At 38.0% G+C, this 23,550-nt stretch overlaps 1 long non-coding RNA gene across 2 annotated transcripts in view; it reads right to left on the reverse strand.

Moving 5' to 3' along the window:
* Positions 1 to 23,550, reverse strand: part of LOC134431791 (uncharacterized) — a 98,188-nt gene that overhangs the window by 43,732 nt on the left and 30,906 nt on the right. For both annotated transcript variants that reach the window (XR_010031102.1, XR_010031101.1), the window contains 2 exons: positions 6,419 to 6,445; positions 5,420 to 5,556 (listed from right to left, as the gene is read on the reverse strand). This is a non-coding gene — a long non-coding RNA (uncharacterized LOC134431791). The remainder of the gene's footprint in view (positions 1 to 5,419; positions 5,557 to 6,418; positions 6,446 to 23,550) is intronic.

The following is a 23,550-nucleotide window of genomic DNA, read 5'->3' on the forward strand; positions in this document are numbered from 1 at the left end:
TTAAATATATGGAGTTCTCTATTGAAACAGTGCTGTGATTGAACTGTCAGCATTCCCAGTATCACAGACAGTAATTCATGACTGGTCAGAGCTCCATTTAGGTTCCTATTACCACGCTGACCTTGCTGGGTCATACTGAGAGATTTTTCCCTCTGCAGTTAGGTCTATAAATAGTGCAATTAACCTTTCAAGAACTACAAAATGTTCTCAGTTCCCCTCCTCCACAAATTTACTTGCTGTTTGCAGCATTTATAATAATCAAGGGGGGGGAAAAATAATTCAACAGGAAGGAGCATTTTTCTCTCCTGACGTATACACCAAGTGTCAGTGAGAAACAAACAAACACTGTAACACCCCTAGTGCCTTTCCCAGGCAAGACTTGCGTGGTTATCATCAGAAGCCTTGCTCCCAGCTCCACTTTCCTGGTGTGGAGCCTGATGCCTCAGAGTGCTCTCATTCTGAAATATACCCCTCTGCTACAGAAGGACCATGAGACTTACAGAAGTTTTATACATGTCCTACATTTGCTATATTTTAATTTCATTTTCATGTAACAAAAATATTTTTTATCAGAAATTTGAATGCAAAACAAAACTCTCGACTAATACAATTCTGAAAGGCAAAAAGTGCTTCCTAGGCACATGCACTCCTGGTGTTGTTGCAAAAGTACCATTTAATTTAAGAAAAATATGGAGCAAAAAAAATAGTGTGTCATAGTTTCTGTTCCAAAAATCTCCTTTGGGAACAATTGACAAAAAGGGTTTTGTATAAACCACTGATCATAAAATTATAGAAATGTCTTGGGTTGGAAAAGACCTTAAATACCATTTAGTTCCAAGCCCCCTGCCATGGGTAGGGCACCTGTCACTAAAAAACGTTGCTCAAACCCACCCAACCTGGCCTTGAATACCTCCAGGAATAGGGCATCCACAGCTTCCCTGGGCAACCTGTTCACCACCCTCACAGTAAACAACTTCTTTTTAATATCTAACCTAAAGCTATTAATTTTCAGTTTGAATCCATTTCCCCTTGTCCTGCCACTACATGATCATGAGAGATGACTGCATCTGATAGAATAATCTCTGTGTAATTTGTGAGTCACCTATTTGCCAGTATCTCTTTAGAGCTTAAAACATTTGAAATAGGTTGGCTTTCATTTGTTTCTTCTTAAAAAAAATAAAAAACTAAAAATTCAGGGACAGTAAGCTCATGTGCTCTGACCTTTGGCAGTACATCAAAAATTCCTCTGAATTTTGAGGACTCTGAATTACTGAACAATACAGTACACTGGTAGTGAATGTATGCCTGAGACCAAGTCTGAGTTTATGTCCTTAACCACAACATTTTTCAGCACTTAGACCATGATCTTGGGGTTGCACAGTCACCATGCAGCATTTCAGAATCTTCCCAGCAGGAGCAGGACTAGCAAAACTGTGGAAGGGAAAATGTAAGTCCTCATGAAGTATAAACACGTTAAGAGAAAAAATCAAAGGGGTTAGTTGAAGCCAAAGCTGCATAACCAGGCTAGCTAACTCTAGGTACCCATGAGGTTTCCAGTATTATTAATACAGGAATAAACACTCAGAAAGTCATTCACAATATCTTGTCTGTGGGCTCTGTTTGTTTACTTGTTTCAGGGTATTTTTTAATACACAATCTATTTTTGCTTACCAGCATTAACCTAGGCAATTTCAGGTAATAAATTTAATCAATAACAGCTAAGCTGGACGATTCATTGGAAAGCTCCCTCCCCAGGTATGTATTATACATGCTGCAAAGAGCATCATGCTGCAAACACACAAGAATCACCAATGACAACTAGAAGGCTTACACAAAGCTAAATTATTTTGTTAATGAAAGTAGAAATACAGCACAGAGAAAAGACAAGAAGGTCTTTCCAAAGCAACTGTCTCCTTATAAGAGACAGGGAGTGAAATTAATTATGTAGCTTCAGCCAGCCTGAATACTTTGGGCTCTAAAGAAAGATACAGTGACATAGATCACTCCCTGTATTGTTAGCAGTTTCTTGAATGCTTCCTCCTCTAGATTTCTCAGCCATGAATGCAAATGTCACAGTTTGTTATAGATGTTTAATAAGTATAATTAAGAAATAATTTCATTTTTTTTCTTCTTTCTTTGAGAGAGTCATAAAACAAAGAAACATAGAACAGTGCCCTTGCTGTTGTTTTTAGCTTTTTTAACGAATATTTCAGGACATGTCTGCCCTCAATCTGAAGGCAAAAGCTTTCACTTATTATTATAAAGGCTGAATACGTTTAAGTCTCATCTCATTAACTGTCATATTATCAGGCTTTATGCCATACCATTCAAGTTTCACTGAGCATTCAGAATTGCTTAATTATGTACAGTAAAAACAGTCTGCTGAGATTTTCCCTTTCAGATTAATATGGAAGCAAAAGGACAGAGGTCATCTTCATGACTCACTCTTGCTTGCCACTGTGTTAACTCATAATGACAGAGTCCTTTAGTTAGTTACAAAAATGTAATGAGCATTTGAAAATAAAATGTTTACATCAAAAGGAGAGGCACTTTGATTTTGCAGATGAGCAATTCTTTCACTCCTTCCCTTCTTCCTGTGTTGGTGTTAAGCTGCATAGAACATTCCTTATAAATTATACCACCCCATGTTAATTACAGTATGCTGGCATTGCTTGTCATTACTGAACCAACTACATGCTTTGCATCCCCAGATTTCAATAGCTGTTTTGTTGCTCAAAATATGGGAAAGCCATACGGGTTACAGAGACTGGTCATTGCTCACATTTTCTCTAGGCCACCCTAGAGAACAAATATATTTTGTTCTATATTTAAACAAATACATGTACAAATCCCAGTTGTGTGGTCTACAATCTGGAGATGCTGTCATCCAAAGTCAAAATGACAGTCCTTTCTGAGAGTTTATGATGCATTCCTATCAGGAGCTCCTCATTCTGTCACATCCATCTCTCCTGACGCACAGTTCCCCAAGATTTCAGATATCAAGCATATGCACATAGATATGCTGCTCACATTCACACATAAGCACCCCTACAAATGGATTGTACTGCTTATCTCTGCTTTCCTATGTAAAAATCAGAATGAGCATTTTCTTAAAAAATTAAAGCTTTGTCTCTCTCTTAATCCCTTTTCACAGATATACCCTGCCAGTAGAAGCAAGAACGCCAATAAGGTTAGTCAGCAAGTATGCTACATTCTCAGAAAATAAATTAAACAGATTAAACATAATTTCATATGCTTTCTTCAGAAAGAACAATATCCATTTGTGTAAATGTACATTCTGCAACACAAAGAAAGAAATCCTGGCACTCTCACTTAAATAATTCAGAAAGTAAGATATGCCTCTATGTTTAGAAGAAAAATGTGTCCTTGTAAATGAAAGAATGTGTTCCCTAAACATCCTAGGACAAAATCCAGTGTCTTTTTGAAGTCTGGAGAATGGGAGAATGCAATCTTCTTTAAATATGTGACAGATTTTCTGTTTTTGCATTTGCAGTACTCGGTTTAACAAATTCCCATATTTTTCCTCACTTTAGTTTTAGACAAACACGACTATGACACAAGCGCTATACTTCAGTATGCATTTATTTTGTTTTGTCAGAGAGCAATTTTGAAAGACTTGTCACCTTGTCGGGGAAAGATCAACATAATGCTTTTTGTTGTAATTACTATTAGCTTTAAGAGTCTGACTAGAAAACAATAGTTCAATAGCTTTGCTTTTTCAGATGTATCTACCTGCCATTATTTTTACAATACAATCCCATTCTTCATGCATTTACCCACATCTGGAAACACTAAAAAATACTCTGAAATGATGGGAAGATCTAACATTGCTGTATCATCATGACACTATGCCACAAATTATGTCATCTCTGCATTACAAATTTGGAAGGCTATCCACAACTTGCCACTAGATAAAGGTTATCTGAAAACTTCTAATCTATGAAAATGTCTAACCATCACTGTCAAAATAAATTGGGCTTCAGTATACTTTCAGTGACTGTTTACAGCCCTTTAGAAATACAACCACCTGTTACACAAACACTGAAGTTTTTGTTCATTGTCTAGGTGCTCATTACACTTGTAGCTGTTACCTTTCCCCCATTGAATCCTCACTATCAAAATGACACAAATTTTTAAGGCTCACAGGAGAGTAAAGCAGGTATTAAAGACCAAAGGAGACAATTTCAGTGTAGACCAATACAAGCAAGTAACTAATTGAGGCAATTGACAGAAAGGCATCGGCAGCCTTAACTTCCTAGCTGACTTCATTCAATCAATGAGGGACCAAGAACATTTCTTCTAAACAAATTTTTAATTCAGATATAAAGTGAAAAGAAGTAAAGGATTGATTCAGGAGAAAATTACTAATACCTCTCCCTTTTTAAAAGCTGAAAGAACATCTTCCAAAAAGATCCCAAATGGAGAGGTAGGATTTTCTAAAAAAAAAAGACCAAATACCATATAAAGTAGAAAATCCTGTCAGTTTAAATATTTGTCTCCTGTCCTTCACAACAGACAAGTTAGTGCTGCAAAGATTATTCTTTTCATTCCCTTCATGCAGCTATACTTTGTGAGGTTAAGGGCAGTGAGGGCCACCAAGTAGATTAGAGGAATGGAGCAGCTATTCTTTGTTGAGAGGCTATGAGAATTGGGATGGTTCAGAAAGGTCCAGAAAGAACTAGTTGCACCATTCTACTAGCTGAAGGGAGCCTACAAGAAAAGTGGAGACTATTTACATGGGCATGTACTAACAGGACAAGGAGGAATGGCTTTAAATTGAAGGAGAGTAGGCTTACATAGATATTAATAATTAATTCCTCACTGTAGTGATGGTGAGGCACTGGGACAGGTTGCCCAGAGAAGATGTGCAGGCCCCATCCCCGGAGGCTGTTCAAGGCCTAGCTGGATGGAGCTTTGAGCAACCTGATCTGGTGAAATGTGTCCTGCCCTGGCAGGACAGATGGAATAGGATAATCTTTAATGCCTACCCCAACCAAAGTCGTTCTATGATTCTATGATGATAGGACAGTTTGTGGTTATACTCCCTACCATTTAAAATATTTTCTAACAGAACACAATGGGGCCTCTGGTCATACTTGACTTGAACAGTCTCAAAGCTGCAGATATCCTCAAAAGTGCTTTTTGAGAACAATTTCCCAAACAAGATCAAAGACTACATGCAGAAAGAACACATACACAAAGGAAAAGAGACCTCCAAGTGCCTGTAGGCTTAAGAAAACTAGTTGGAGGGGAAAATTGCCCTGAATCAACAGATCCAAATTATAGCATAATAAAATCAAGATCAGAATAATTAGAGCAAACAAACACATGTTAATTGAAATTCTTACACCTCTGATGCCATTAAGAATCCTTTTGTTAAAGCACTGGAGTTAACAACCTTCAAGATTTATGAAGGGAAACAGATCAGTTGCTCTTTGGTACTTTCCTTCACAAAAAACTCCAACCTCTTCAGTCAGACCTCAGGGAAGAACAAAACCACTGGAGTCTCATCCTCCATAGAGAAGTACCTAATCACTGGAGAAAGTAAATTGTAAAGTTTCAAATGTAGGCCTGGAAGCAAGAGCTACATTACAGCAAACACAGGGAAAGAGAATTTCATTTCTGGAAAGAGAATTTGCACCCATGAACACATATCTACTGTACCGCTCGAAATACCATTAGTGAATTTAATAACCTCATGAATAATAACAGCCATTATCACTTGTAGTAGGTTTTTTACATGTAGTAGGTTTTTTACCGTTTTGATGAACTATTTTTTCCTCTTTTTTTAGTCCATTATAATCAGTATCTATTCCCTCTCTGATGTTGACTATTTTCTCTCTTTTATAGAAATTAGGATTGCTTTTTCTCTTCTTTGTAACTTCTCTAGACTATTTGCTACTGTAGACCTTTGTCTGAAGTGACAGTACAAGTTTGCTCTTTATCTCATTTTATGTATCTCAAATAACACAGAGCACAGACAAGATCCAGCTCACATAACCAGAATCCCATGCATGTAACCAGAATTAAATAAAAGCATTCAATACGTTTGAAATTATAAGAGGAAAAAGAAACCATATCAAATCAAATTACTCTGGGTAAAAGACAAAGAGACTACTAGTCATATTACAAGAGATAGTATTAATATCATCAAACAAATGAAATAAGTAACCTGTCTGTCCATTGTAGCCATTAAAGACAAGATTGACAGTGGTTTAGAAAATATAACAAAGTATAAGGACTGGAGGCCATTTCTAAAGTATGGAAGATGTCTTTATGAAAACGTTTTCAAATAAATGAGGAGATTGAGATCAGGCAAGCTTACAGTCATCTAAATAGTGGACCATTCTTTCAATAAGCTAATAAATAGGAGGCTCCAAGAAAAGAAGCTACTCACTCTTTATGCCATGATGGTCTAGGATCTCTGTGAAAAAAAAAAAAAAAGTTTACAAATTAGGTGATTTTCTATTTTAAAGAGATATTTGACGTTTTGTGGTGTCCCTAAACATTTCCATGGCTGGTGCACACAGAAAGTCTACATGATCTTTGAAAAAACTTTTTTAAAGGAAGTCCAAAGTGAAAGATGTCCTCTGTAGAAGTAAAACATAGGCAATTTATTTCAATTAACTTGTTCTGCTGAATGATTTTATCTCCATAGGAAGGACAGAATCTGTCACCTAAAAAACTCTCACAGAGCATCCCAATCAGCATTACTAAAATTTACTACTGATGGGTGAGAATGCTTAACAAGTGTACATGCATTGAACTTAGATTGAGTTAAAAGTAACTGTTGTTTTTATTAAAAAATATTGTAAAAAAATTGTTTTTAGATTGAGTTAAAAGTAACTCTTGTCTTTATTTAAAAATATTGTAAAAAATTTGTTTGTAGGGTTCACATAGTACTTGAATAAATTCCCAAGAGAGAATCACAGAATATTCTGAATTAGAAAGGACCCACAAAGATCCTCAAGTCCATCTCCTGAGCATACAGTCCACAGAGGGACTGAACCCACAACATTGGCATTAATAGCCCATACTCTTATTAACTGAGCCAATCCTAGTGGCTGGCTCCTGCTGCTGTACTTCATGGAGAACTTTCCATGGGTGCCAACTCTACCTCCACTGAGAAAATGATCACCTCTCTTCTATTTTTTAGGTGTGAGATCAACTCATGGTCAAAAGAAGTTTTAGTATGGATCCTCCTTTGGCCTGCACACCCACAGTGTTTGAGAATATCAAATTTTATTTCTTAATTCATTGTTGCCTTTTAAGCCTGATTATATTGTTTATCAAATCAGTATTTAGCAGAGAAGCACGTGTTTCAAAAAGAGAAGCCACTTCAAACTGTGAATTTTCAATTTTCAATTATATTTCCCGCTCCTCTGAGCTTCTTGAGACCTTCCCATTCTGCATCCTCACCAGAAGTTCCATTTCAAGAGGCGGAGTCAGTCTGATGATGAAAATCCGGTAAGAGGACAGAAACAGAAACCACAAGCTCTCTCACTGCCCTATCAGCAGTATCTCTCACTGCCCTATCAGCATGTCATATGAGTGGTATCCATTTTGCCAGAAAAATTACTTCACAAATATGTGGCCTGCAGATCATGTGTTCTCTTTGAACAACAACAAATGCAACAGCAGGGTCTCCATTCTCTCAGATACATCTTATCTATCAATAAAAGTGGAAACTAGTAATGGTGAAGAAATTATAATTTCTCTTGGTTCAGTAATAATGAATACCAAAAGAATGAGGAGCAGAGCAACGCAGAAGTCTAGGAAGTGGGATACAGAGGGCCATAAATTTTAGTTTTCAAGTTCTTGGTGAAACTTTATGGTCCTGAAGAACTCATGCTACACTCACAGCCAAATTAATTTACATGTTCTTCCAGTATTGTTTCCTACTATCAATTGCCAAAATGCTAGCACAAACAGATGTGTCTTGAAGAACATTTAAGGATTCAATCTCATCTGCAGAATCTTAAGACCCTGCAAAAGATGATCAATAACTTAATTGCAAGCCATTTGCAGTTTAATGAAGTCAAACTCAGAGCTTGACTTCTGCAAATAGCTATTTAATACAGATGTTTCACATGTACTGACTGCATTATTTACAGAACTCTGGTTTTAAGACACTAAAAGTCAGGTATACCATGCTTCATATTATGCAGTTTAAACCCACAGGAGGATATCACAAACAATCACAATTTAAGCAAGAGTGCTTAAAGTTGATCCATTAATTGAAATAATTTGAATGCACATTCTATACTGCTTCTCATTAAGGAAAAGGAAAAAACCCTTGCCAACACACAGAGGAAAATGACAACTGGAAACAAAGAACACAATCTTGAAAATCTCTCACATTCAAAAACTTTTTCCTAGAAAAAAAAGTTGGCTGTTTTAGTTGAGATACAACTGACTTAATATATATTACTGTAAAGTTTCTCTAAAAGGATTCTTTCATAAAAACAAATAGGTGCTTGTTCATCAGTTTGATATGCATGCAATAACTCAGATTAAACCTGCATACTCAAAGCCACACGAATATAGCACCTTTGTGACCAGCAAAAATCAGACCCAAATTCCATCACACCATATCTTCATAAGTTTGTGGTGTTAATTTCAGTCAGCTTTCAAAGAAAATGTGTTAAATTGAATTTTTAATGTATTCTGTTAGGCTTTTGCTCACTTTCAGCCACCAAGCAGAAATGACTGCTTAGAGGCTCACACACACCTACAAGGTCTACTACTGTCTTTTTTCTAGAGGGTCTTGCTCTGTTTCCATTCTTGCTATGCTAAATATGCCTCATTTCAGTCACCACAGCACACCCTAAAAAATCTTTTGTCACCATGAACTTAAGGCTGAGTCCCTTTTTCGAACTGTCATGGGTCTTGTCTAACAAAAGGACTTTTTTACATTTACTACTGCTACTAGCTTCGGAATATTGCAGGTTCTTCAGAATGGACTGAAACAGCACTGAAAAGCTCTATAACTGGCCAGGAGGGCTATACATGGCTTTGCTGCCATGTAGAGTTCCATGATGCCAGTTCCACCCAATGCATTCACCTACAAAATACTAATTATTCAATTTAGTTGGATTCCCACATAGTTTATATTTGGGACAATGGTCACGTCTTTTCTGTCCCTCTTTCATATGATAGAAATAGCCTTTACAGGCATCATCTCCTTCTTGGCCCTTCAGTGTTTAAATCAAGTTGTCACAGTTTCCTGATATCTGCAGGAGTTATTACAACAAATTCAGCTGTGTTGGCTGTCATTACACCAGTATCAGATCTTATTTTGTTTAGATGATTTCATTACTATGAAATCACACTCATACTTCAATGTTCAGTTATAATCAAAATTTAAAGTTTTCTGCAGTCATTAGGGGGTTTAGGGTAGATTTAAAAAATTAAAAATTCAAAATGTTTCTCAAACTTTTTCTACTGATTAAGTAGGAACTGAATTTTATAGTTTAGAACAATGTTACCAAACACATTTCAGTGAAGTCACCTTTTTTCTCCTCAGCACTTAAAGACTAGTTATTTTCTTTTCCAGCCTTTCTGTACACAAAGTTCCACTCTCAATCATGCTATGAAACAATTGATTTTGGTCAAATGACTAGGCAATCTTCAAAACTTAAAAAACATTCTTTCCTAAAAAGAGCCTTTCGGCACTCTAAATAGACCAAAGCTGAAATTACCTCTTTTGTTTCATTAGACTTCCAAAATCACACACTTTTATAGGATCTTCATTTCTATTACCAGCTGTTCCATAATTTACTCAAAAAAATGTATTGATGTATAACCTAGGTATGATGAGTTAAAATGCTGATGTTGACACTTCGTATGTGGCAAAAGTGATCACACTACATCCACGTATCTGTGCCCCTATTTACTTTGTCAGGTCAATCCCAATGCTAGAAAAATCACAAAACAGTTAACAGTTAAGAGGTAGTACTAAGCCTGAAAACCTGCCACAAAAAATGGATGAGATGTTTTGCTCTAAAAACACTTTCATTGAATGCAAGCCTGAAAAACAAAGTTAGACATTATGTTTATTGTACTTTTCAAAGGAATTTTAGCACTTGAAAGCAGATGGTTAGTATGAGTACTTAACACTGTTTACTGTAATCATAGTCATTTTTATGAAAGGAAAGTAGCAAAATAATAACAACTTATTTTTAAAGGAAATTTCAGCAAGCAATAGATTACAGCCTGTGGGAGGGAAATACATCACAAAGTTAGATGTTCCTTAAAAATAAAATACATTTCAGATAGAAAGCAAGCTGCAGTGGGAGATGGGAAATATAGAAGAAAAAAAAATAGTAGCAAACAAATTCAGTTGTCTATGAGATTTTTAATCATGACTAACATGAAAAAGAATCCTGGCCTCTATCAGCAATAGTGTGGCCATCAGGACCAGGGCAGTGACTGTATCCCTCTGCTGGGCACCTGCCTTGAGTCCTGTGTTCAGTTTTGGGCCCTCTCTTCAAAAAAGACATTGAGATGCTGGAATGTCTCCAGAAAAGGACTGTGAAGAGTCTGGAGCACAAGTCCTGTGAGGAGCAGCTGAGGGAGCTGAGGGTGTTTATCCTGGAGAAAAGAAGGCTCAGGGGGAACCTTATCAATCTCCACCACTGTCAGAAAGGAGGGTTTAGCCAGGTGGGGCATGGTCTCTACTCCCAAGAAACAAGTGACAGGACAAGAGGAAACGGCCTCAGACTCTGCCAGGGGAGGTTTAGTTTGGGTATTACCAAAAACATATTTTCCAAAGGGGTTGTCAAGCATATGAACAGGTTGTCCAGGAAAGTAGTAGCAACATCATTCCTGTACTGGAGGTATTTTAAAAACTTAAATACGGCGCACAGGGGCATCAATTAATGTTGGACTTGGTAGTGTTAGACCAATGGTTGGGCTCTATGATCTTGAGGGACTTTTCCAACTCGAACAATTCATTGATTCTAAAAAGCATGATAAAGAAACGAAAACAATGGGGATGACTGTTGTGAGAGAAAAGTGTAGAAGAGATTTGAAGTAACTCTCTTTCACAAAATGCAATTGCGAAGAAAGAACTTTGCCAAGTTGGAGACAAGGTTGAATGGTAGTAGAGGAGACTAGGTGAGTTATGAAGAACGCATATTCTGGTGGAATAAGAACGCGTATAATGCATTCTTAAGAATGCATTCATAATAAAAACCAGAATGCGCAGAGAAGAGCTGGTATGGAGGGGCTTGACTGCTGGCCTGCAAGCAACGCTGAGTTAATAGAAGAAATAACAATTGATGATTTTCAAGTGTATCCATAGCAAGGAAGAAAACAAGGCCATCAGCATGGAAACTGATTAGAAAAGAGACATGAACATTTTTGCAAGCTAGACTACGTGCCTAGTAGATGTGGATATGTGCCTTATTAAATTTCTGTAAAACTTTTGCCAGTTATATTAATGCACCAATGAATATAATAAGTTATTGTGGTGTAGTTAATGACTTAAGATCACACTTTGTTAAGAGTATATAAGCTGGAGAACACGCTGAATAAAAACTTTTTTCTTCTTGGACCCTGATTGCATGTGTGTATGCCACGTCCAACCTCATGATGACAAACTGGAATAAGTTGGACAAGGATGGTATAAACCTGGAGTAAACCTGGAAGAGGTTGCCATATTTCTGCACTTGGAAATGTGTCAGAACAGGAGAAGGACCACTCTTAGGTGTGATGTACTTTTTGTACAGCTTTGGTAAAACAAGGTGGAGTGCACAACTCCTCTAACCCCATTCAAGCAGTAGATTCCTATCTTTCTCTGCCTCACAACATCTAGTTGCAGTTAGGCCACTGAGCTGAGCACAGGAACTGAAGTTTTGGGATCTTATATATTGCTACATTAAATTATAGCAATTCTCAATATGGTTTTGTGGTTGCTGCTTTGATGTGTCAAATAGAGCAAATCTGGCTTTTATTATCATCATCCAAAAAAATAATAGTGAAAAAATCTATTGCCATTTACCACTTAACCAGAATACAGGCGATGAAGAAGCAGCTTAAAAATTTCTATGAACAGCAGCTAATTTTCACTGCTTAAAAATTCAATCTGAAAAAGGTCAAACCAAATCTTGAAGATCCGTGAAAGGATCCCTTAAAGCCTTTACAGGAAGAAACAAACAACACCTTGACAACAGTGCTGAAATCAGTGCAGTAGGACTGACCAATTCAATTTTGCCCTGATTATTGCTTTGTTCCTTGCCAAGGAGCTGGCTTGCTAACATAGCATTAGTTTCTAAATGTGGAGTTAAAACTGGCAGATTTCTTTCTCTCTTTCTTAAAAACAGTTTTTTAAATTAAAAGACAATGAAACACCTTGTAAGGACAATTATGGCCATCTGCGGTCAGAAGTAAAATGAAGTGCTTTTTAGATGGTCAGCATTCACATGCTTTACAGTGTACCTCAGCACACAATTACACAATTACAGGAACATCAAAACACCTTTTTAGAGACATGTTGTCATGGAACAATGTGGGGGTTTTCCATATCACTATTAAGAAATATTGTATCATATAACTTGCTTGAATATGTTTATTCACAGTTCCTCATTAAACAGTCTTATTTGCCTGTTCAATAAACTGATTTAAATACACCGCATATGCAAAATACAAGCTGAAGTGCTTAAAATGAAAGGAGATACAGGATATAAACAGTTTAGGAGTATTAGTAAAGGTAAGTAAATCAATCTGTCCTCCCCTATCAAGAAGTGTTTTTAAAATAAATGTGGTTATTCATGTAACAAAAATGCTGTGGGTGTATTAGGCTGAGAAAGCAATCCAAGTCATTGAGTTCATTGGAAGAAAGTGAGAATCCTCCTCCTGCCTGCAGCTGTTCATCACATTTAGCCATCTCTGGTTATTCATATTAGTATTAAATATACTCCTGTCCAATTGGGTTCACCCATGTTTCCAGTCTTTGAATCTATTCTTTTCCCCTACGTTAAACAAATCTAATGATTCCTATCCATAGCAAATGTGGAGCTGATGAGCAAATGGATGATAAAAATTCCTATTATTCCTTTGTGCTCGTATCTTCCACTTAAGATTCTTGTCATGCCCTGGGCATTCTAGCTGTCTGATACTGTTCCTTTATTTCCAATTCCAGTGCATTCTCTGCTGAATATTTGTCTGTCCAGAACATTTGGTTCACTGCCTAGTACCAAGCAAAATCTGCTTGCAATGTAAGAACATGTGGAGAAATTATGTGTTTTTGTCACACCCTATTAAACGGTATTCAAAACACAATGCCCCAGAAAGTAAATTGATTGTAGGTTTTATAACCCTTTTCAGGCTAATGGAAACAATTTAGTACCATGAACGAAAACATTGCTAGTGCAGCTGTGGGAATCTTAAATTGCTCAGCTCAGCAGTTCTGTTCCGGCTTAAGTAGGATAAAGTAGTTAAAGTTCAGTTAGATTCCATTCCCCCAGATCTTTGACAGATCATTTCAGATTAATGTCTTCAAAGTTTTCAACATGCCTTGTAAAAGACTTTCTGAGGAATTCCTGGTTTGTGCTTTTAACTGTGTGGGGGCAGTGTGAAGGAGCTGTAAGAACTGGGAAGAGAAGGGAAGACAGGGCAGGGATGTCCTATGGAAGTTTTTAATCATTTTTTAAAGTGCCTTGAAAAATCTTTTTCTTCAGTTTGGTTTTATTGGCAATATGGGTGGATGAGGGGGGAGGGAACCACAAACAAAACAAACAAACAAAAACTGAAACAAACAATAAAACGACTACCAGTTTTCTTATAACTTTCATAATGTAGGCAAGACAACAAAAAATAGCAATGAAGAGCAAAGATTCAAGGTCCATTATCAACTCCACACTGCACTGTACAAAACAAATCCACTACCTAGCCACTTATGAGAAGAAATCATTCACATGGGTATTACCTGCACTGTACTACAAGAAAAACATCTGTGAATATTATTTGACAAATTGATCACTAAATGAGCCATTAGCTTGCAGGGGTTTTGGATTGCCTTAGGAAAGGAGGGTGCTATATAGCACAAAGGCTTACAGATGCAAAACACTGATTGGAAAAAAAAAATTGTTCCAGAAGAAAAGCTGTAATAAAACAAGCCTAGCATGAAAACCTACGCTTTCTAAAAAGTAAGCCATTGATGAGAAGCAGTAGTAAAACTGCTTAATTCTTCTGTGCCTCTGGGGAGAAATCTAAGCCTTTTGAGAAGTGATGGAGAGAAAAATGAAGCCAATGGTGTGTTTGTCAGTGAGAGAATGCTGTGGAAACAAAGTTAGTAATTTTACCACTCCTGCTTGCCAAGAGCTGACAGGTGTGTAGTTTCTTATTGTTCTGAAAGGCAGCCAGAAACCACAGCTTAATATGCATCTGTGTCTTCATAGCAGGGGAGAAAACAGCTGTCTCTCTTGCACATGATACAAGATGATAGAAATATTGAGACATACTTTTCTTTACAGTATCTTACCATCATTTTCATGGCTTCGTTTGATCTTTCAACAAAGCACATAGCTGGAAGGAAAAACATGCTGCAGCCCAGATCAGATCAGACATGATGTGGCAACTCTGCTCCCACAAACTGTTATTATTTCACAGAGCCTCATCACCTCAACAAGTTTTTTTTACATGAACAAGGGTTGACAGATTAGAGTCATATTTTTAGCACAGCAGATCCAGACTTTCTACAAAAAAGTCCATTAAACGTATAAGTAAACAAAACCAGGGAAATACCAGGTTATTTCAGATAACATGAGTTAATAATTTCCAACCATTCTTAAAGAATGACTGTCATAAATCCTTCAGTTTTAAAATTGCTGAGAGATGTCTGTGATTAATAAAGCTTTTGAACACAAAATGTTTCCTTATACAAGAATTATGTGTGTTTTTTCTGTAATATGCGGCAAAGCAATCTTTTAAATCTGAATTCCCTCAGGAAGGTAAAAAGTATGAATATGTTACACACACACACACACACACACAATACCAGATAGAATAATTTGCAAGAAATACTAGGTTATGTGGATCAAATTTCCTTTACATGTAGAAGTGCACTACGGCGTTAAAAGCTCATTATAACTGGCTGGCATATTGCCAATTAGATATGAATAAAATGTCTGCATTGTGTCCAGACTTGTATGATTTGATAATCTGACAGATGTAATTTAAGCAATAAGTCTTGGAGGTTCTATATTTACCAGAATGTGAGAAAATGAATTAGTAAACTCCTTTGAATATTTGGAAATTTTGAAACTCTCAGAAAAATTCTATTACTTTAGAAAAATTCTTGGCTTGACCAACAAGCTTCTAAAAGCTCAGCAAAACTTACTATAAGAGAAGGATCCCCTAGGTCTGTGTGGTACACAGATACATACACAGATACATACACTTCTTATAGCAACATGTCAAACAAGACTCAATTACCAAAATATTAGGAAAGTCTAAGATAAGCACAAAATAATTCCTAGACCAGAGGTGTCATTTTTTCACTTCATTGATATCAGCCTCTTACACTTCTGGAAGGAAGTGATTTCATTATCAGAAACTATTTTTGCACTGAATTTTAATATAACCAGGAAGCAAAAGTTGGTAATTTTTTCTGCTGGATAAAGATGAACATCACTGAATTAAGACCTAAAGAAAGTGGCACACTTTAAACTCATCCACCCAGTCCCTTCCAATACTTATTCACTACATTTTTGACAGCCCAGTGCAAACCCTAACCTTTAAATGCTTTTCCAAGAAAAACAGGTACAAGATACCAGCATGCAGGATCCTCCCTTTCACAGTGCACCTAGAGACTGGAAACTGCAATGAGAACATCTCAACAAACAGAACAAAAACAGATTCAGAATCACTTTCTCCTGCTGAAATTTCCTGTCAAAAAGAGATGCTCTGATCCACTTTAAACTCCCCAGGCTTGGGATGTAGGTCAGACTAGTAAGTAATAGATGGAATGCAAGAATTACCAAATCTATATAAAAGAAATCGAAAAGAAAAATAAAATATTCATATCCAGTACCTCAAATAATTTGTATAAAACTCATACTATCTAATTATTTTTTGAAATCCAGCTAATTCATTAAAAAACAATTGGGAGAAGCTTCTTCTTCCACAATTTTCATTTCTATGCTTCTCAGCGCATGACAGAGCAACAGTTCTAGCAGGCTTGACATGAATATGTGCCTGACATGGTTAAAATCAGATGTGCCCTGGTATGGTTATGGAATGTGGACAAGATCTAAAGCTGCAACATGATGTCAAACATCTTCTTATAAATGCACTTTCAAGTCTAGAAAATAAACACAAGAAATGAAAGAACATGCATGGTCCTGATTTGGCTAAGCCAGTCAGCTGAAGCTAAACTGAAGTGATCCTGAATGCATCTCATGCATCACCTATCTCCCTCTGTATCATCAGCAACATGCCAGTCTTCTTGCATGTTCAGAAAAAAAGAGTCTGGTCACACTTTTAAACTTCTTATAATGTTTAAGACCATAGAATAATAAAGAATTACTTTTGGAATGCGCTGATGAATGAAAACAGAGGGCTGTTAGCCATATTGTTCAAGCTCTCTTACCCTAAAATCATTATCACTGGTTGGTAGCCACAGCTAAGTACACATCAGCAATTGAGCAGATAGCAGTTTAAATTAGAATGTTCAAAATTAGTCTTCAACTGTCATATTCTTGGTGTAGAGAGAAGCTCCAGTATTTAGAAGACTGCCTCTCCCACAGAGACCGGTCAAAGTTTATTCCATAATGCAGGAGAGGTATTGCACCTACAGAGAGCCTTAAGACCCAGTTAAACTACCTCCAGGCCTGGTTTATTTCACAATAATCAATGAGTAGGTTTACCAGGACTGAGAAATCCTATTCTGGCGTTCCCACAACTGTATACGTCTTTCCATATAAATGCCCTCAAGAGTCCTAGTTCAAATCTGAATCTATATGTTTTAAATAAATCCACATTTGACAAAAAAATGCCAAACCAAAACCAAGCATCAGAGTCAGTCTCCCTTTCAATCAGAATTTTAAATACACTACTTCCTAATATGAAAACCCCGAAGTATAGAGCTGAACATCTGCATCCACATGCACAAGAACATGTGGACATACACATAAACTCCTCCTCAGAACACCAAAACCAACACTCTACCCATATGAACCACTGAAGGTTAGTTTCTCAATTTTTCACAGCAGAGTCTGCAAGCAAAACCTCAGAAAGCATGAGGAACATTTGGTTTTATTGCCAAACTCTAACCCAAAATCAGCTTTAAGGATTAAGGTGCTTTTTTTAAAAAATTATTTTTAGCAAGTTAAACCACTTGTGTAGTAGTGCTCTGCCACCAAGGAACAGAAATGACTGACATATTAACGTTTCAAAGCTTGGCTGGCAAACTGAAAAGAATGGTTGAATAAGAATGCATAACCCTGGAGAACAAGAATGCAATCCTGGAGTTAAGTGACTTCAAGGACAACAAAATAAAGGCAGTTTAAAGGCAGTTTAAAGGCACACAAGTGGAAGCAGAAAAGGGAAATGCATTTTTTGTGTCCACAAATCCCAATTACAAATTAGGCACTGCATTGGAGGTACTTACAATATCATGAGTTGGAAGGGACTCATGAGGATCCAACTCCTAGCTCCACACATGGCAACTTAAAAATTAAACCCTATCTGTCAGAGCATTTTCCAACCACTCCTTGGACACCAACACACTTGCAGACATGACCACAACTTTGGGAAGCTTGTCGCGGGTGCAGAATATGACATTTTGCCAAAATTCCCATAGCTGGTGACTGTTTAGCATTCTCAAGATCTATCTTCTAAGGTCTCTCTACCCCTGAGGATGTCCATGACACCTCCTAGTTTAATATTGTGTCCAACTACTTACTGTGCACTTAACTTGTGTGTCCAGGTCATTAATAAAACTGCCAAACAGAACTGGCGCCAAAATTGAACCTAAAATTGAGGTGACCACCACTACTGACAGCCATCAGCTAGATGTTATCCCAAATACTACAACTCTTTGAGCCCAGTCTGTCAGTCAGCTTTTCACCCATCATATTTTGTGTAAGTCCAACCGTGTGCTGGAAATTTTATACAGAAAGATTCTGTGATCAAAAACCAAAATTAAATTAAATTAAATTAAATAAACGCAATAACCAAACAACTCACATCCACTGTCTTCCCTTTCTTCCACTAGGCAGAAAACTTTATTACCAAAGAATATCAAGATAGTAAGGCACTTCTTTCCCTTCATGAACTTATTGTTGCCTTTGACTGATGACAGTATTGTCTCTCAAGAGTTTTTTAGCAGCTCCCATAATAATCTTCAGGCACTGGAGGGAGAGTGACAAGCCTAGAACTACAAGGGTCATCTTTCTAGCCATTCTTGAAAATTGCTGCCTCCCACTCAAGAGGGATAGGACCTCCTCAGATTCCAAAAATTGATCACTGAGGGAGGTTTTGCAATGATGACACCTGGTTCTTTCGATACCCTGGGATGAATCCAATTGGGCCCCAATTGGATTCAATTCAAGCCCAATTCCAATTGGACTGCAGCAGCAAATTCTGCATAAACAGCTGGGAGTCTATCCCTCTCCCAGTCGTTGTGCTCAGACCCACAGTTCCTGTGGTTCCAGGACCCATTGGTGACAATAAAGGATAGAGGCAAAGATACATCAGTTTTATCTTCATTCAACCCTGTTTGTGAGGTGAAGAACCACATAATGAGGTAATGGACCAATCTTTTTTTTAGCCCTCCTTTTACAGTGAACATGCCTTAAAAAGCCTTTATTTAAACTTTTTTTTTACTGGCTTCAATTCCAACTGATATTTCATTATACAAATTTTCTCCCTACTGACAAATAGCACCTCTTTAATAATCCTGTGTAGCCTGGCCATGCTTTTAAAGTCCATACAATTTCTTTTTCACCTAAATATTCAGAATCAGTTATCCAGAGTTCGGTGTTCAGTTGCCTATTTACCTACCCAGCCTTCTGCTGCACATCCTCAATTTCTAAAACATGGGAATTCCCTCTCTTGGGCTCTTTTGAAAGATGACTCTTAAAATATCCCCAGTATTTATGGGCTCAGAAATCCTTGAAAGCAGATATACCTTACTGACTAGTTCCTTGATCAGCCAAAAACCTGCACTTAGTAGCCTCTCTGCTGACCTATTTTTTCATAGTGCTAACTATCTCAAACTTAACAGCTTCACTGTGGCCAAGACAGTCACCAATCTTCCCTTAACCCATGAGACCACCTCCAGTTGAAAACAACACACCTCGGAATTTGCTTTCCCTATTCAGCTCCCTTAGGACTTTATCAGAAGTCATCTTCTATATGGACTTCTTCTGGACCTGGACAGGAGGACTGAGCCCATGCAAACTTTCTTAAGAACACCAAGGACAAGTTTAACATCCTTTGCCTGGCCCAGGGCAACCCCCAGTCTAGGTACAGACAGGTGGATGAAGGGTTTGAGACCAGAGAAGGAAAAGAAATTGGGAATAGCAGTGAATGAAAAATTAGACATGACTGGCAATGTGTGCTCATAGCTCAGAAAGCCAAACGTGTCTTGGGCTGCATCCAAAGCAGAGTGGGCAGCAGGAATGAGGGAGGGGATTCTGCCCCTCTGCTCTGCTCTGCTCAGACCCCACCTGGAGTGTGGCATTAAATTCTGGCATCCCTAGCACAGGAAAGAGAGGAACCAGTTGGACTGTATCCAGAGCACAGCCAGGACTATGATTATAGCGAGGAGGAAAGGCTAGAGAAGAGAAGGTTCCTGGAAGACCTGATTGTGACCTTTAAACACTTAAAAGGGGCTCATAAGAAGAAGGGAGAGAGAATTTAACTAAGATATGTAGCGGCAGAACAAGGACAACTGATTTAGAACAGAGGTTTAAGTCCTTATAGACTAGTAAATCAGTGCCATCATCCTGGCTGGCTGATCTACAGCAAACTCCCACAACAATATCTGCTTTACTTGCTTTTCCTGTAATGCAAACACTGTACAGTCCAACCCCTCTGCCCCGCCTGTCTCTCATGAAGGGTCTATGAGGTGCCCACCCCAGCACTGCAGCTGCAGGACTCTTCCCACCAAGTCTCACTTGAGCCAGTGTTGTAGGTCTGGGACTGAGCCAAAACTTCCAGTTCCTCTTATTTATTCCTCATGCTGTGGGTGGTAGTGTACAAGCACTTTAAATGCTCTCCACTGGATTTGGTGCATCTTGGAGCAGACATAAAGCTCTCAGCTGCACACTGTCCCTCACTGTGCTGCCCGGAGGTGTGAGTGGTAACCCTGTCCAGACTCATGCTTTGGCAGGGTCACCTTCCCAAGCAACGTCTGTGGATGCTGCAGGGAGGGCAGCCAGCACCTTTGGCAGCTGAGGGCTGCTACACTTGAGGGCAGCACTTCAAGCAGCTCAGCACGGGCCAGCTGACACCTTGGTCCTTGGAAAGAAAAGCCATAAAGAGGAGACAGGTCAGTCCCTTTGCCAGCTGCCACCTTGCACAAAGCTGCAATGGTGATGCCAAATAAATGTCTGAACTCATTTTCTTTGGGGCTTCTGCTTGTCCCTACTGCACAAACGTTATCTTGAGAGCTCGAGGATGGAGAAGTCATGGGGAGGTTTCCTTCTTGTTTCCCTCTACACCCCTGGGAGTGCAATGGCATAGGAGGGAAGAGTCTCAGGGCCCAACAGGGTGTGCAGAACAGAAAAAGGGGCAAGTACTTGATGTGGGGCAGTGTCACAGACATCCTTTTGTGAAAATCCTAATCCTTAGGATTTTTCCCGCTGAAGCTGAGAAGTTTCAGCGACACGATGTAAACAATGGTTATCTGCTGCTGTGGAATGCAACAGGCCCACCTGTGACTGGGCCATCTTGAATGTTTATAATTAATGGACAATCAAGACAGAGCTGTCTTGGACAGAGTCTGAGAGAGCTGCCTTTTGTTATCATTCTTTTATTTCCTATTCTTAGCTTAGCTAGCCTTCTGAGGAAACCTGTCCTTTTCTTTTTAGTATAGTTATAATGTAATATATATATCATAAAATAATAAATCAAGCCTTCTGAACATGAAATCAACATTCTTGTCTCTACCTTCACCTGAAAACCCCTGTGACCACTGTCACAGGGCAGGGCTTTGTCCACCTTCCTGATATGCCATCTGAGTAAGGATGAAAAGAAATTTGGGCATTTTAGTACACTATGTCCCTGAAGGTTTTTTGTCTTCCTCTCCAGCATAGACAATGCTCCTTATCAAGGCTCATCTGGGACATTTTTTGAACACTTCACTTGGCAAGGAAAACAATGCTCTGGATCCACAGCTAGAAGTATTCGTTGAATAACAGAGTAAAATATATAAATGACATATAAGACTTTGCACTTTTTGTGTACATATCACATTCATGTGCCTGTATAATCTTTCAGCAAGTCATGCATGCTTTATCCATTTCACATTATCCTGTGTGTGTCTTATCCTTAACAGTGAGAACTGAGTCTTTTGTTCCTATCTTTACTGCCTCTGTTTGTTTCTTTTATTTTTAATAAATTACAGTTTTCTTTTAAAATATATATATTTCTGTAAAGCAACTGGAAAACCCTTTAAAAGGGCCTATATAAATGGGAGTGTCCCATGGGCACATTTGTTTTTATAAAGTACTTTGCACTCAGAAAGTCAGATGATGTAATGACTATTCCATGTTCTTGGTGTGTTATGTAAGGAAACATAAGTAATTTCCTCCATTATTTATAAAATGATAGAATGACCTGTGAATACATATGCATACAATGAAGTAAATTCAGAATTCAGTATTCAGCAACTTCTGCCATCTGGTACGTTTTCATTTGCACCTTTCCTGAGTTGCTGCTGAGCACATCACCATTCCAAAGAGGGTTTTTGTTTAAAGTGCTGACTTGAAGCATTTCCAATTTTATGTCGGACAGGAAAAATATAAATACAGTCCATTCCCTCATATTTCTATAGCCTCCTCAGACTTCCATTTGTAACTGTTCTTAATGTTTCTGAAAGTGAGGCATAACTGTTAGCTGACAAAAAAAGGTCTGAACTGAAGTCAGCTGATTTTTTATGACAGAAAAGGAGGAACTGACCCAGAGTAGTCAGACACTTCACTCAGATGGATATTTAAAGCATTTTTTACACTCCAATCTCAGGAAAAAGGTTTATGAAAAATGGACCAGTTTTGCATGTCAGTGAAGGCAGTTCAGTGATTTCAGTTAGATAATAATTGACTTGCTCCATTTCAAAGTGTAAACACTCACCTTACAAATAAGGATCAGATAAAAACAGCTGGCAGCAAAATTATAGGTACTGGAAAGCAGGAACTACAATGAATCATTGCCAAAGGGACTTTATCTTCCATGTCAATGGAATTTGATATTCGCAGAGGGAGTAAATGGCGCTGAGGACCAAACACTGGCTCATATGTACAGCTTTCAAAAGTGAATCTTCATGCTAAGAGCTTCTAAGTATGAATTAAGACTGTCAAGGAAAGCAGAATAGATAAAAATATGCCATTGTCCATCAGAAATTTTTACCTTTGTGTCAGCCTAATTGGCAATTAATGACGTGTCTTTCCCCTTCCAGTGTTGCAGAGGATAAGTCAATGGCGAGACAATGACAGAGCATTTATCATTATTATTTCTGCTCATCTTGCATTCTGTGGCACAAAGACAATTATAACTTCAGATACCTAAATCCGTATTTCACATCTATACATTTCCTGATCAGAAACCATGTCAGTCCTAGCCACCAATACACAGAAGTTGGTTAGTTTTCCACTCCGCTTTGCCTTTTTCAGGAAAAGAATACACTCAGATTGTGTTGTGGTCTTGCACTGAGGGAGCTGCAGTGGCAGCAGACACTCCAGTCTGGAGCCCATGGTAGATGACCGTGACTTCACTTCCAGACCCACCGTGGAAAATGGATAATCTCAGCCCAAGATACTTCAGTGCCTGGTGACTGCACAGAAAATCATTAACTGAAGAGGATTTAGGAGTAAGAGTTTAGAAGGAAGTCAGAAGGGTAGGCATAAAATATATTATATTTGCCTTTTCTGAATACTGGGAGGAAAATCTCACTGGGTAAGAATAACAACAACTATAATGTCATATAATCAACAACAGATTGCTGAATTAGCATTTTTTTTTACTTATTTTCCCTCTTCCTAAAGGAGGAATAGCTATGAAGAAAGTGTATGTAAGGGCAAACACTGTCAGCACCAAAGACATCTTTACATTTAGCGTAATGGGGAATTTATAACACTTTCTGTCTGGACCACTGCTGTAATGCTAGTGGCAATATCACAGTTATAAACACTAAGCAGCTGATATACATTTAGCAATGCATTCATGCTTTTGCTAAGCCTGTAATCCCAGTTTTAAGTATACTTGCTAGTAGCAACCAGTTAAATCTTTGCTAGGATAATTCACTAGTTATGTGTTACATGTTTTCATTACTTTTGCACAGGCATATTCTGTGATTCTGGG

This window comes from Melospiza melodia, chromosome Z (genome assembly GCF_035770615.1).
Source record: "Melospiza melodia melodia isolate bMelMel2 chromosome Z, bMelMel2.pri, whole genome shotgun sequence".
NCBI classification, from domain to species: Eukaryota; Metazoa; Chordata; class Aves; order Passeriformes; family Passerellidae; genus Melospiza; species Melospiza melodia.